The sequence below is a fragment of the Monodelphis domestica genome, chromosome 7 (genome assembly GCF_027887165.1).
Source record: "Monodelphis domestica isolate mMonDom1 chromosome 7, mMonDom1.pri, whole genome shotgun sequence".
NCBI classification, from domain to species: Eukaryota; Metazoa; Chordata; class Mammalia; order Didelphimorphia; family Didelphidae; genus Monodelphis; species Monodelphis domestica.
The window spans coordinates 18,596,173-18,610,593 of record NC_077233.1 but is presented as its reverse complement, the minus strand read 5'-3'; the positions used below and the strand labels follow the sequence as shown (position 1 = coordinate 18,610,593).

General features: G+C 39.8%; 1 protein-coding gene across 1 annotated transcript in view; it reads left to right on the top strand.

The window, feature by feature from the left end:
* Positions 1-2,886: 2,886 nt before the first annotated feature.
* DNASE1L3 (deoxyribonuclease 1 like 3) overlaps positions 2,887-14,421 on the top strand; it is a 58,470-nt gene continuing 46,935 nt past the window's right edge. The window contains exons 1-2 of the mRNA XM_056804286.1: positions 2,887-3,437; positions 10,140-10,268. The gene's annotated coding sequence lies outside the window, so the exon portion shown is untranslated. The remainder of the gene's footprint in view (positions 3,438-10,139; positions 10,269-14,421) is intronic.

Here is a 14,421-nt window from a genome sequence, read left to right as displayed (position 1 = left end):
CCAGTGTCAAATTTTCTGACCCAACAGCTCCTGAAAAATGTCCCACAGATACTGAGATACTGTCTTTTTCTTTGAGCTGGGGAGGAAGGCCAGTGGGGACCAAAACAAAGCTCTCTGGTCGACTGAGGTGCTGTCTGTCAGAACCTAAAGAGCCACAAACCAGAGGACTGGAATGGGGAAACCAATCCAAGAGGAATGTCTAGTCTACATTAGGGGGACAAAGCACGTCCTGGAAAAAGCAAATAGCAATAACAGGGTTAATCAGGATAAAAATGCAAATGGCAAAAGGCAAGAACATGATATAGACTATGACACTACTAGCAGATTGGAGGCTGCAAGTTTATAATTATGATTATATGCTTGTGAATAAGTGTAAGGAGGAGGGAAATTTGGTGAATATACATATAGCGCCAATGTGACCACACAAGCTGCTCTCTTATGAGCTGGTGTTTTTAAAAGGATGTAGGACACTTGTTTTTTTTTAATAAATTTAACTTTTTTTTTTAAATTTGAGTTCCAAATGCCCTCTCTCCCACCGCCCCTCCACCCACTGAGAAGACAAGCAAAATGATATCAATTATACACATGCAACCTTGCAAAACTCATTTCTATATTAGCCATATCACAAAAATGTTAGAAGGAAAAAAAAGAAAGCCAGAAAATTAGACTTTAATTTGCATTCAGAATTCATTGGTTCTCTCTTTGGAGGCAGACTCTCCAGAGTCCTTTGGAAATGTCTTGAATCATTGTATTGATCAGAATAGCTAAGTCTTTCACAGTTGATCATCATCAAAAAATTGTTGGAACTGTGAACAATGATCTTCTGGTTCTTCTCACTTCACTTTGTGCATCAGTTCATAGAAGTCTTTCTATATTTTTTCTTAAACTATCACCTTCATTATTTCTTTTCTTTTTTATTTTCAAAGATATTTTATTTTCCTGGTTACCTGTAACAACAATTTTCAAACTATGTTTTCTCAAGTTATAAGATCTGAATTGTCTCCTTCCTTCCTCCCTTCCCTCCCCCCTCTTGGAGATGGTAAGCAATTAGAACTGGGCCATACACATGTTATTTCTTATACGGCAATAACACAACTCCATCCCAACTCTATGCCATGTGTAATTCAGCCATTCCCCAATTGTTGGGCATCCGCTCAATTTCCAATTCTTTGCCACCACAAAAAGAGCAGCTATAAATATTTTTGAACAAGTAGGTCCTTTCCCTTTTTCAATTATCTCTTTGGGTTCAGACCTAATAGTGGCATTGTTGGGTCAAAGGGCATGCACAGCTTTATAGCCCTTTGGGCATGGTTCCAAACTGCTCTCCAGAATGATTGGACCAGTTCATAACTCCCCCAACAGCTGATGAATGTGCATAAAACAATTTTAAAAAATGAACTGAGGCTTGTGAAAAATATTAATGATAATAAAATCTCAATGAGCACATATTAAATGCCTACCATATGAGGTACTATGCTAAGCACTGGAAATAGTGGAATTCTGAGAACAATCTACCTCTAATTTAATCATTATGAGCTAGGGAGTTGCTTGAATCAAGAGAAAGTGAAGTGATTCCTCCAGTGTCACATAGCTAGGAAGTGGCTGAGGTGAAATTTGAACTCAGGTCTTCCTGATTCCTGGGTTGAATTTTTCCTTCTGACACTCTCTTCCTGTGTAACTTAGCCTCCAAATGTCTCAGTTTCCTCATCCATAAAATGAAGGGGTTGGAGTAGATGACTTCAGAACTCCGTTCCAGCACAGAGAACCAAATCCCCACTCCTTTACGTCAGCAGCTTATGACTTAAGCCTAGAACTCTACTGACAACTCCATGATAATCTCTTCGAGTTGCTAGTGAAAGAAATATGAAAATGAAAAATTGTCCCTACCCTCAAAGAGCTTACATTCTGATTGTTTTTTTCCCCATTAATATAGCACATAGATCTCTAAGGCTACTATCTCAAATCTTACTTGTACTGGCAACTTGAATCTCCAAAGCTATTACTTCTCCCTTCAAGCATGCGCAGTATCCTTAGTATCCTGGGAAGTTGGGGGTTGTTTTTTCTTATGAGCCCCCCCCCATCCAGTGTGTTCCTTCCAATGTCAAAATCAATGAATATTTTCCTAGTATCAATTGGACTGCATGACCTCTTCATCAATTAACCAATTCATGTAGGCTAGCTTTTAAAAGGAATATTTGCGGTCTATTCCTTTTATATTTTTAAAATTACTTATAGAAACATTCTTCAACAATTGTTCTCTGACATTTTGTGATCCAAATTCTCTTCCCTCCCTTCCTTCTCCCCTGTCCAAGATGGTAAATAATCTGATATAAGTTATACCAGTGCTGTCACGCAGTGTGTTTCCATCTTCCCTGTGTCATGAACGAAGACATATATTGCACATACAAGAAAAAAACTCACAAAAGAAACAACGTGAAAAATGGTATACTTGGATCTGCCTTCAGACGTCAACAGTTCCTTCTAGGGCTGTCGAAAGCATTTTTTGCCCCGAGTCCCTTTGGGTCATCTTGAATCCTTGCATTGCTAAGAGCAGCTGGGTCATTCACAGTTGATCATTGTACAATACATGTTATCTTTCACAATGCCTTCTGGTTCTGCTCCCTTCTCTCTGTGTTAGTTCATATAAGTCTTTTCAGGTTTTTCCGAATTCATCTTGTTCATTATTTCTTATAGCAAAATAGTATTCCATTGCTACCGTATACCACGACTTTTTCAGCCATTCCCCAGCTGATGGACCTTCCCTCACTTTCCAGTTCTTTGCCATTACACAAGAGCAGCTATAAATATTTTTGAATGAGCAGGTCCTTTTTCTTCAGTTTCTTTAGGATGCAGACCTCCTAGCAGCATGCTGGGTCAGAGGATAAGCAGAGTTGGATGGCCCTTTGGACACGATTCCAGAAAAGCTTGGACAGTGCATTACAATGGAACATTTCCGAAGAATCCAGCTATATCTGAAGTATAATAGCCTATAAAATGGGAAGGCCATTCTTCTCTACTAACCCAGTCCCTCAAGAGACTGAGTTCAAACAAAGTGTTTGTTACCACCATCTCCACCAGACACACTGTGACTCACAATTGAAGCGGCAGAGCCAATGGATGAGTCTCCTTGCCGAGAGGACGGGGTGTCATAATTGGCAGGCTGGCTCAGTGTCCGGCTGAATCAAGCTGCTCCTCAAAGCTACGCTCATGGAAGACCCCTCTATGAACCCCAAATGTTGGATTTCTGAGCTGGCTCTTCTGGGCTTTGAAAGCACCCCAAAGTTGTAGCTTGGCTTGTTCATCTCCGATACTCATTCACATAAAATCAAGAAAGAGCAGGTGAACCAGAGAGAAAAGGAAAGCTTTCACAACGTGTGTATGCCCACAGGGTACCCTGGGTGAGGAGCTAAGGCCGTGTGGGCTCTCCCCTGTAAGAGGTACGTGTCATTTCTAGAATGTCTTCTGTTCGTGTCTTTTATATCAAACCTTAGCTTGAACCCTGGGCCAATGAAAAGTCTTCCCATCACCAGACAGTAAGCCAGTAGGAAACAATCAATATACTTGCACATGCTCTGATCCAGGAAGAGAAAAATCTCCTCCATCATGAATTTCTAGAAGCAAACTCATCAAACCTCCACTTGGGTTGGCAGGGTGCTCTAAGGACAGATTCTCCTTGCCAGCCGCTCTATTGTGTTTGTTATTATTATTAATGGAATATTCACAACAAAAACTAGTTAGTAAATAAGGAGGAGAACTGTTTAGTAAATTCTCCTATTAGTAAATTATTTACTCCTAATTCTCCTATTAGTAAATTATTTACTAATAGGAGATTAGTAAAATCTCCTATTAGTAAATAATAGGAGAACTGTTTACATTTTTATTGAATAGAAAAATATTATAACATGTATTTGAATAAAATAAACAGTATATTTTCTTAGGCCCCCTTCCAAATCCATTGATGTACTAATAATACTTCCTTGTCTTTCTTGCCTAGTATAATTGTATTAATATATATGCTATTTTTTTTTTTTAATCTTCACCTTCCACTTTGGAATTAATACTGCATTTTGATTACAATGCAGAAGAGCAGTAAGGTCTGGGCAATGGGGGTTAAGTGACTTGCTCAAGATCACCCAGCTAGGAAGTGTCTAAGGTCAAATTTGAACCCAGGACCTCCCATCTCTAAGCCTGACTCTCTGTCCACTGAGGTACCCAGCTGCCTCCCATATGTTATTATCTTGTTGATCTCATTTCCTCACTTTATATATTTTTCCATTTTATTTTTCATATTTTTGCTTTCGTAGGACCATGCTATCCCATTATTTATGTAAAAAAGCACACTGTATTTGCATGTGTGCATATGTGTTTCTATAGAATGACTTGGACATGGTGGCTTCCTCCATTATGGATTCTCTCTACCAATGGGAGTAAACCTCTGCAAACATGGTAGAGATTTAGGAAAGTTAATTGACTTGCCAGAAACAGAAAAATGGCCCTTCGTCTTCCTCACCCTGAGGCTCCGTGGCTTTCTCACCCGCTGCTCCCTTTCATTCCATCCCATCAATAGACTCTACTTTGTTCCCACAAAGCTAAACCCAACCCATTCCCTTCCCATCCCCAGCTTTTCCCCAGTCGCTCTACAATCAGGATGTTCTGCAGCCTTGAATGTATTTGGACACAAAGGTCTTCCCCGACCCCTTTTCAATGATATAATTGAGAAGCAGCATAGGGATGACTAGACTGCCAGTCTGGAGAGCCACCCAGATTGACCGTGGGACCTTGGGGGAGTCCTTTCCCTTCACCCCCCTCTCCAGGCTCTTCTCTAAGATAATGACTTCCAGCCCTGCATTGGTAGAGGGAGTTACCGTACTGAAAATTCCCAGCTGCAATGAGATCGAGGTCAAAACACACCACCGAAGTAGGATAAAAGCCCAGCAATTCCACTGCTCCACCCTCGGGGAAGATGGGCTTTCTGGCTCGTTGGTACCTACTGTGAAAATTGCCTTCTAATAGTAGACATCTCCGCGTGGCAGGGTTTGTTTGTTAAATTTCTAGTTATTCTAAAGTTGTTAAATACCAACAAGCCCAACCATGCCCCATGAGCAAAGATTGAGAGAAAACACGGATTGCGTGTGAAGCCACAAATGTAGTCCAAGACATTACAGTTTTGAAGCCGTGTTATTGGTCTGTTTCTAGGAAAAGAAAAAAGAGAAAACTTTTCGACGACCTTCTTTCTCTTTAGAGGCAGTTAGATGTTGCAAGTGGATAGTGCTAGTCCTAGAGTCAGGAAGATGTGTTCAAATCTAGCCTCAGACATTTAATAGAGAGCTGTGTGACCCTGGGCAAGTCACTTAACCTGTTTGCTTCGTTTTCCTCAATTGTAAAATGGGGATAATAATGGCTCCTATCTTTCAGGGTTGTTGTTAGGATTAAAATAGATAATAGTTGTAAAGATTGAGCTTAATAAATGCTAGTTTCCTTCTTTCTTTGAATTCTCATTTTGTGATATCACTATCACCAGTCCCACTAAACAAAGTTCCAGATGCTAACTTTGATGCAAAAGGACCTGCATTCAAATCCCGATTCTGCTTTCTTTTTTTTTTACCTTTTTATTTTGCCTTTGGTAAATTACTCAATTATTCCAGTACTCATGCCCCATCTATAAAAAGAAAAGTTGAACTAGGCGATGTGTAAATTCCTCTGAGTTCTAAATCTACAGCCTAAACATTGTGATCAGACTCTTATCTTTCAATAAGTAAGTGGTAGCAGTGCATAGAACCCCTGGCCTGGAGTCAGGAAGATGTGAGTTCCAATCCAGCCTCCAACACTTACTAGTGATGCAGTCCTGGGCAAGTCACTTAATGTCTATCTGACTCCGTTTCCTCACTTATAAAATGGGGATAATAATAATACTTCCTACTTGTTAATATTATTGTGAGGCTCATGTAAGTTAATATTTGTAAAGCACGTGGCACATGAAGGACTTAATAAATGTTTATTTTCTCTCTCCTTCAAATTACTTTGTAAGATTTCACATATTAATTTACTTATTTTTGCTTATAATTCTTTTATTAATACTTATAATTTACTTATTATATTTTATTATTATTATACTTTTACATATAATAATGATGATAGCCAGCAAAAAAGCACCTACTGTGTGTCAGGCACTGTGTTAAGCACTTTGGAAGTATCATCTCATCCTTACAACAATTCTAGGAGGTAGGTGCTGCTATTATTCCCATTTTATGGTTGAGAAAATTGAGGCAAGCAGAGAATGTTCACATGGCATTTTCCCCTAATACAGAAGTTCTAAACTTGGGGAGTTCATGAACTTTTAAAAAATATTTTATTTAATTTTTTTATTTTAAAAAATTTATTTAATTAATTAATTTAGAATATTTTTCCAAGGCTACATGTTTCAGGTTCTTTCTCTCCCTTCCTTTCTCTCCCCTCCCATAGCCAGCAAGCAATTCCACTAGGTTTTACTTGGGTCATTGATCAAGACCTATTTCCATATTATTGATATTTGTACCAGGGTGATCATTTAAAGTCTACATTCCCAATCATATTCCCATCACCCCATGTGATCAAGCAGTTGTTTTTCTCCTGTGTTTCTACTCCCACAGTTCTTCCTCTGGATGTGGATAGCTTCTTTCTCATAAGTCCCTCAGAATTGTTTTGGATCATTGCTTTGCTGCTGGTAGAGAAGTCCATTACATTCAATTGTGCCACAGTGTATCCCTCTCTGTATACAATGTTCTCCTGGTTCTGCTCCTCTTACTCTGCATCAGTTCCTGGAGGTCTTTCCAGTTCACATGGAATCCCTTCAGTTCATTATTCCTTTTAGCACAATAGTATTCCATCAACATCAGATACTACAATGTGTTCAGCCATTCCCCAATTGAAGGGCATCCCCTCGGTTTCCAATTTTTGGCCACCACAAAGAGTGCAGCTATGAATATTCTTGTACAAGTCTTTTCCCTTATGATCTCTTTGGGGTATAAACCCAGCAGTGCTATGGCTGGGTCAAAAGGCAGTCTTAAAAAGTATTTTAATGGGCAATCCTATTCCTGTTTTGAATTGTATTTCAGGATCATTGGTTTCCTTTGTAATCCTCTGTACTTTGTTTTTATGCATTTAAAGAACATCAGGCTGAGAACATATCCTTAGGCTTCCCCAGACTGCCCACAGGGTCCATAGATTGAAGAAGATAAAGTCCTCCCCACTCTGTTTTTGGAGGACAGAGATCTTTCCTTTTTGTTTTTTTGTTTTTCCCTTTATTTCTCCAGTGACTAGCATGGGACTTTCTACATGGTGAGAATTTGACACATTTTTTTTTTTGCATCAAATTGTCAATATATTTAAAAGGAGGGAAATGGTAGAACCCAGAACCAAGGGATCTGGACTCTTGATGCCCAGGACTAGCAGTATTCTCTGGTGAATAATTATATAGAGTCCTTGGCAAAGAAAGAGGTGATCACTAAATGAGCCCAGGGCTTTACTCATCCATAAGGCATGCTATACAAAGCTCATTTCCTTTTCTAAGGTTCCTGAACCAGTGGCTCGTGGGCATATCATTGATTCAGAGTGTGTCGATTTCCGCAGAGAGCTTTATAGCACCTATCAGGATTGCCTAGTCAGCGTGATGGTGTAACTTGAACTGAAAGAGAGGCAGGTTGGTAGCTGGTTAAACAAGTTTGCCCAAGGAGTGCTGAGAGCTGCAATGACGACAGCCTAGAAAGAGAGTCATGGCTCCTATCTCGGCCCCATTCTCTTCTCCATTGGAAGAACTTGAAGATAAAGAAGATTTCAGCTGGGAGGGAGAAGTGGGTGGGAGAAGAAAATTCCATTAGGTGATGATGGTAACAGTTTATGGTGCCAACTGTGAACACATGTTGGTTTGTAGGGGTGAGGAATGGTGCAAGGGTGGTTGGGTGGTGCAGTGGCTAGAGTGCCAGACCTGGAATAAGGAAGCCTCATCTTCGTAAGTTCAAAATCAGCCTCAGACATGTATTAGCTCTGTGATGTGGGGCAAGTCCCTTAACCCTATTTGACTCAGTTTCTCCACCTGTCAAATGAATCAGAGAAGGAAAAGGCAAACTGCTCCAGTATCTTTGCCAAGAAAAACCCAAATGGGATTATGAAGAGTCAGACACAACTGAAACAACAATTGTAATAAAAAGGGATGGTGCTATAAGACTTTGTGGTGTTATGATTAAAATTATATCAAGAAGCCAATTTAGGGCAAGAATATCGGTTTATTGATTATGTCTGCTTATTGGTCAGGCCAGCATCACAACTGATAAAGTGTCATATAGGTCCACGGCCTCTCCGATAACCAGAGACTCTAAATCCTGGTAAGAAAGCTTAATAGATAGTTTTGGGAACTCATTATTCAGCCCTTTCCCTGAACATCCCAAGACATTTCTAATTGGTGAATAGTTCATTGAGGCTGTCTGTCTATCAGTCCCTCAGTCCTTCCCCACCCCAGCAGGTGGGCAACTAAAAATTTGCACCTATGTGGGATCAGAACCCTTATCCCTTTCATTTATTAACCAAATTCTGTCAAAAAGGGAAGGCATTCTCTGGGATTTCTAAAGACAATGAAAATGCAAAAAAGCAGTAGATTGGATGTAATCTCTGACCCAGACCCCAGAAACAAGAACAGACAGTAATTCTCCCTAATATCCAGGAACTGGGATGTTTCTACTCCAGAACTTTGATATGAGATTTAATTAAATAGATGAAAAATAAATTCCCACAATGGGAGAAGTAAAACTTGACCTGTGCCTCTAAGAAGAGTCGGAATTTCCAAGTGGGGAACATTTCAGAGGCCAATCCACATCTGGAAAAGAATCTTTATCGTAACATCTGTAACTAGCAGTCACCCAATTTTTGCTTAGATACCTGCAGTGAGGGGGAAGAGCCACTTTTTCTTTTCTTTTTTTTTTTGGTAAAGATATCTTATTTCCCCAGTTATATGTAGTAACAATCTTCCGAGTAAATGTTCTAAAGTTATATAAATTGTCTTCCTCTCCCCTTTCTCCCTTCCTGGAGCTGGTAAGCAATTTGATCTGGGATATACATGTATTGTATATTTCCATATTGTTCACTCTTGTAAGGGAATACTCAAATGAATCCATATTCCTCAAATAAAAACATAAATAAACTAACGTGAAAAATCATGTGCTTTGATCTGCCTTCTGATTCCAATAGTTCTTTCCCTGGAAGTGTATATCATCTTTGCCATAAGGCCTTCAGAATTGTCCCAGATCATTGTCTAGCTGAACTTAGCTAAGTCTTTCACAGTTGATCATTCCACCATATTGCTGTTAGTGTGTACAATGTTCTCTTGGTTCTGCTTATTTCATTGCATCAGTTCATGCAGGTCTTCCCAAGAGCCACTTTTTCTTGAGGCAACTCATTCCATCTTTGGACAGATTGATTTATTAGGAAGTGTTTCATAACACCAAAGTGAAATATTCTTTTTGGTGGCTTCCATCCATTGCTCCTAGTTATGACCACTGGGGTTGAGGGAACAAATCAGATCCCTCTTCCATATGGCAAATTTTCAAATTCTTGAAGGTGGTTCTCATTCTTCATCACTTCTCACCCCCATTCCTTCCCCACAACCACCAGCACAAGACTTTTTTCCTTCTCCGGGTTAATTAGTGTAATCTCCTTTTAGTGATCTGTATATGGTATGGATGGATTTAAGGCATTTCACCATTATGATTGCCCTCCCCTTGACACTCTTCAGCATAAAGTTGTTGTTTAATCATTTTGGTTGTGCTGGATTCTTCGTGCCCCCATTTGGGGTTTTCTTGTCAAAGATAATGGAATAGTTTGCCATTTCCTTCACCAGTTCATTTTATAGATGAGAAAACTGAGGCAAACAGAATTAAGTGACTTGCCCAGGATCACACAGCTATTAAGCATCTGAGGCCATATCTGAGCTCAGAAAGATGAATCTTCCTGATCCAGCACTCTATCCACTGTGCCACCTAGCTGCCATTCAGCTTTTCAATATGTACAATAGGTTACCTAGAATAAAATATAATTTATGATATAATAATTCATGTATTATGTGCATAACAATAATTTATCATTATTATTATTTTTGGATCTTATACCAGGACAGAGAGATTAAGTGATGTGCCCAGAGCTGTACAACTTTTAAGTGTGAAATGGGATTTGAACCTAGGTCTCCATGAGTACATATCTACTACCTCCTGCCACCTCTCAAGGCAGCAAAATTATTCCAGGTATTTCTTATTATTCCAAATTTATTCCAGAGGATCTCATTTGATCCTCTGAACAACCCTGTAAGACAGATATTATAGATATCATTTTCTTTGTGTTACATTTGAGGAAACTCTACTCAGTCGATTAGTATTATTTTTTTTAACCCATACCTTCCATCTTAAAATTGATAGTAAATATTAATTACAAAGCAGAAGAGTGGTGAGGGCTAGGCAGTTGGGGGTAAAGTGGTTCACCCAGGGTCACTTAATTCCAAAGTGTCTGAACCTAGACTTGAATCCAGGATATCCTGTCGCCAAGCCTGGTTCTCTATCCACTGAGCCACCTAGTTGTCCCCAGCCAATAATTTTTTATTAAGCATATACTGTATGCTGGGCACTGTGCTAAATGCTGAAGATATAAAGGAAGACCCCAATATCCCTGCTATCAAGGAACTTATAGTCTAACAGATGTTACAAATAAAAATTAATCTTGGAATCTTTATACTAAATTGCAAAGTATTTACTAGTAAAAAGAAAGAGAGAAATAAGGTTCCAGCCTTTCTAACTTAAGGTAAGATCAGGTCCCAGATTCCAATCCAGCTTGGTCCCCCACTTGCCAGATCTACATAGATAAGCTGGCACTGGGGCAGCTCAGAGAATGGCCAAAGGAGAGAGACAAGAGAGAGTGTGAGCTTCAGGCACTGGTTTTTAAAGCTCCTTCCTTCTAAGTCCTTCTCCCAGTCTTTCAAGATCCTTCCATTGGCCCATGGCCTCCATACGTCATATCCCTTGGCCTCCTAGACTCCAGGACATCTGTGCCACTGCTGGTAGATCCAGACATGGGACTCTGTGACTCCTATATCCACCCTCTGTGGCGAGTCTTCCAGGATTGGACTGGGTTTGAGATTCCCCAGATATTCAATTCATACAATTCCTCTCCCCCTGATTCTTTGGGAGATCAGCATGTTAAGTCTCCCCACTTTGGGTTCACCAGGAAATTAACATGTCAGTCTCCCCTGAATCACTCCACACATGGAATCTATACATTTGGGAGTTTCTCACCAGAAGTGCATAAGAGTACAAAAGATACTGGACATCTCATGGAGAGAGTTACTACAATTTGGGTAATTAAAAGAAAGAGAAGAAGAGAAAAAAATGATTGAAGGAACATTGACAAAGAGCCATTGGGAGCATTCCTCCTTTTGACATAAGTGTTTACAATCAGGACAAATGGAGGGATCAGCCCTGCTCAGTTCAGTTTGTTATATCGGAAGGTTCACTCTGAATCTTATAATGTAGTGTTTGATTTCTGCAAGCATCCTTACAGCATCTTCTCCAGAAGATCTGCTTTCTGGTCCAGGGTGCTGGCGATTATCTTTCCCCAAAATTGCTTTAAGAAGATCTTAGATTTTGGACTTTTAGGATAATTACACAATCCCCCCTCAGGAGGATATACATCAACAATAGAGGCATAGCATGATGTATGGCTAAACCAAAAGGTAAGTTATTTTTTAAAAAAGCATTAAATAATACATCAATCCATTCTCCCAAGAACAAGAAGAGAGAGAAAATTAAATTTAAAAATATTAAAATCATATATATGTATATATAAATTTAAGTATAAATTAAAATCACAATTAGTCCTGGATTCACATGTAAGGTCTAGTTGAGGTAGCTTATATCCTACAAGCATCTAGGAGCAATGCAGCAATGTTGCTGTTATTCACCATCAGTCACGACAACAGAAAGCTGCCTTACTAAAGAAGAAAAAAGAGGGGACAAAAGTCTGACAGAAAGGGAGAGATGATCCCCTGGTCTGATTTCTACTTCAATCATAGCAATAGCAAGCCAGAGTTAAAGCCAAATAGAGACACATTTTAGACTCATAGCTTAAAGGTAGAAAACAGGGAAGTCCAGCCTCAGAACTTGCTGAAAGACCACTTCCTTGAGTCCCCCAAGACAGATCTTCTACTACCTTGACAGTGATATTCACCATCCCCAAAGGGGTTGTCACCATCTTTGATCCTGTGCTCCTCAGTACAGTGGCTTATTAGCAGTCTCTTTTTCTGGAATGAGAAACAAACATCAGTTAAAGTCCCATCATGTTTTATACAGGGGAAAAGACATAAAACCACTGTGTACGCACAGAATATAGACAGGATAAACTCTGGATAGTCTTAGAGGGAAGGGGCTAAGACTATGGAGGACTGAGAAAGGCTTCACGTAAAAGTTGGGACTTTGAGACAGCTAAGACTTGAAAGGAGGTCAGGTAAGCAAAGAGGTGGAGATGAGGAGGAAGAGACTTGGGTTATGAAAGAAGTGATTTGCCTGTCATCGAACAGCCAGCAAATATGGGAGGTGTGATCTGGACCCAGATGGTGAAAAAATATTGTAGAATTTTTTATACTTTATTTAGAAATGTATGCATCACTTTCATGTTGTGAAACAAGTCATGTATTGTTTACACTAAGGGAAATCCATGGAGGGAATAAAGTGAAGAATGGTATGTTTCAATTAAAAAATAATAAAATAAAAGTCATCTGGCCTAAATATCAAAAAGAAATTTGTGTATCTTTATAATGTTATAATTATACATATATGCAACATGTGTGTATAGATAAATGATAAATAGTCAAGCAGATAGATGGAAAAACAGATAAATAGACTGTATGGAGAGCAATAGATAGAGAGGTAGGCCGGCTAAACCTTGTGAGAGTAGCCATCAGGTCGTCGACACCTGGTGAACCAGGGCTTTGCTCACCCAGCATGTGAAAACTGCTTCGGCCGAACAGAGGGAAGAAACCAACAAGAATGTTCAACGGCTGAAAGGGCGACGCAGCAAAGCACTGTGGAGTGCTCAGGGAGTGTTGGAGCACAAAAGACAACACGGCTATCCATTGCCGCTGAGAGTCTCCAGGTGTAACGACTTTTCGTGCCACTGGACCCAGGCTTCCAAAGCCGAGGCTTCCAAAGCCGAGAGAGTGGGACTGTCTCTGTGCACTTTTCCACTTAAATCTCCTTCACCCATAAGTGTCTTTGTGCACTCATCTATACACCATAGATGAAAATGCACAAAGACAATCGTCATCCTCGGTTACAGAGAGACTACTACTACTACTAGATAGAGGTAGACAGACAGATAGATTGATAGATGGATGGATAGATAGATAGACAGACAGACAGGCAGGCAGGCAGATAGATAGACAGACTGTATAGAGAGCAATAGAGAGGTAGACAGACAGATAGATAGATAGATAGATAGATGGATGGATGGATGGATGGATAGACGGGCAGATAGATAGAAAAACAGAAATAGACATATAGATAAACAGACAGATAGATAGACAGGTTGTATAGAGAGGAATAGAGGGGTAGACAGACACAGATGATAAGATAAACAGACAGACAGATAGATAGCCTGTATGTGCCAGAGATGAGACTTGAACTCAAGTCTTTCTAACTCTGAGGATAGTTCTCTATTAGGCCATGATCGCCTCTCTCTTGGCATACCTTAAGTGCTTCATAAATATGAGTTGAATTGCATTGACTCCAATATTTGTGAAAGGAGGCAGGAACAGGAAAACTATTTACCCTAAAAATGGGCCCTCAGGCTCTAACGTTTTGTGTAGGCAGGGAAGACACCTACACTGACTCACAGGAAAGCCAGAGGTGGCATTTGCATACTTAAGGATGGTGGAGACTTTTCTCCCAGTGCCTCATCCCTTAACCACCTACCTCCCACTCCAATTTTGTCTCTTCATTTGAGCCATTGTGTGTTATGACTCTTGTGACACATCCTTGGTCCCACACCCTTTCAGTCAATCAGTCAACCGTTTATTAAGCACCCATTATGAGGCCAGGATTTCTTAATCTCTTTGGGTAAGGCCCCTGGAACCCCTCTCACAAGAATGGATTTTTTTTTAATTAAAAAAAAAAAAACCTCTTTCCTTCTTAAAAACAAATTTAAGACAGAAGGGTAAGGACTAAGCAACAGAATTAAGTGACTTGGCCAGGGTCAAACAGCTAGGAAGTGTCTGAAAGCAAATTTGAACCCAGGGCCTCCAGACTCTAGGCCTGACATTTTAACCTCTCAACCACTTATCTGCCCCAGAAGAATGGTTTTAAATGGGTTGTAAGATGAGAGTTCAATTGCCTTGAAATAGTTATCTACCTC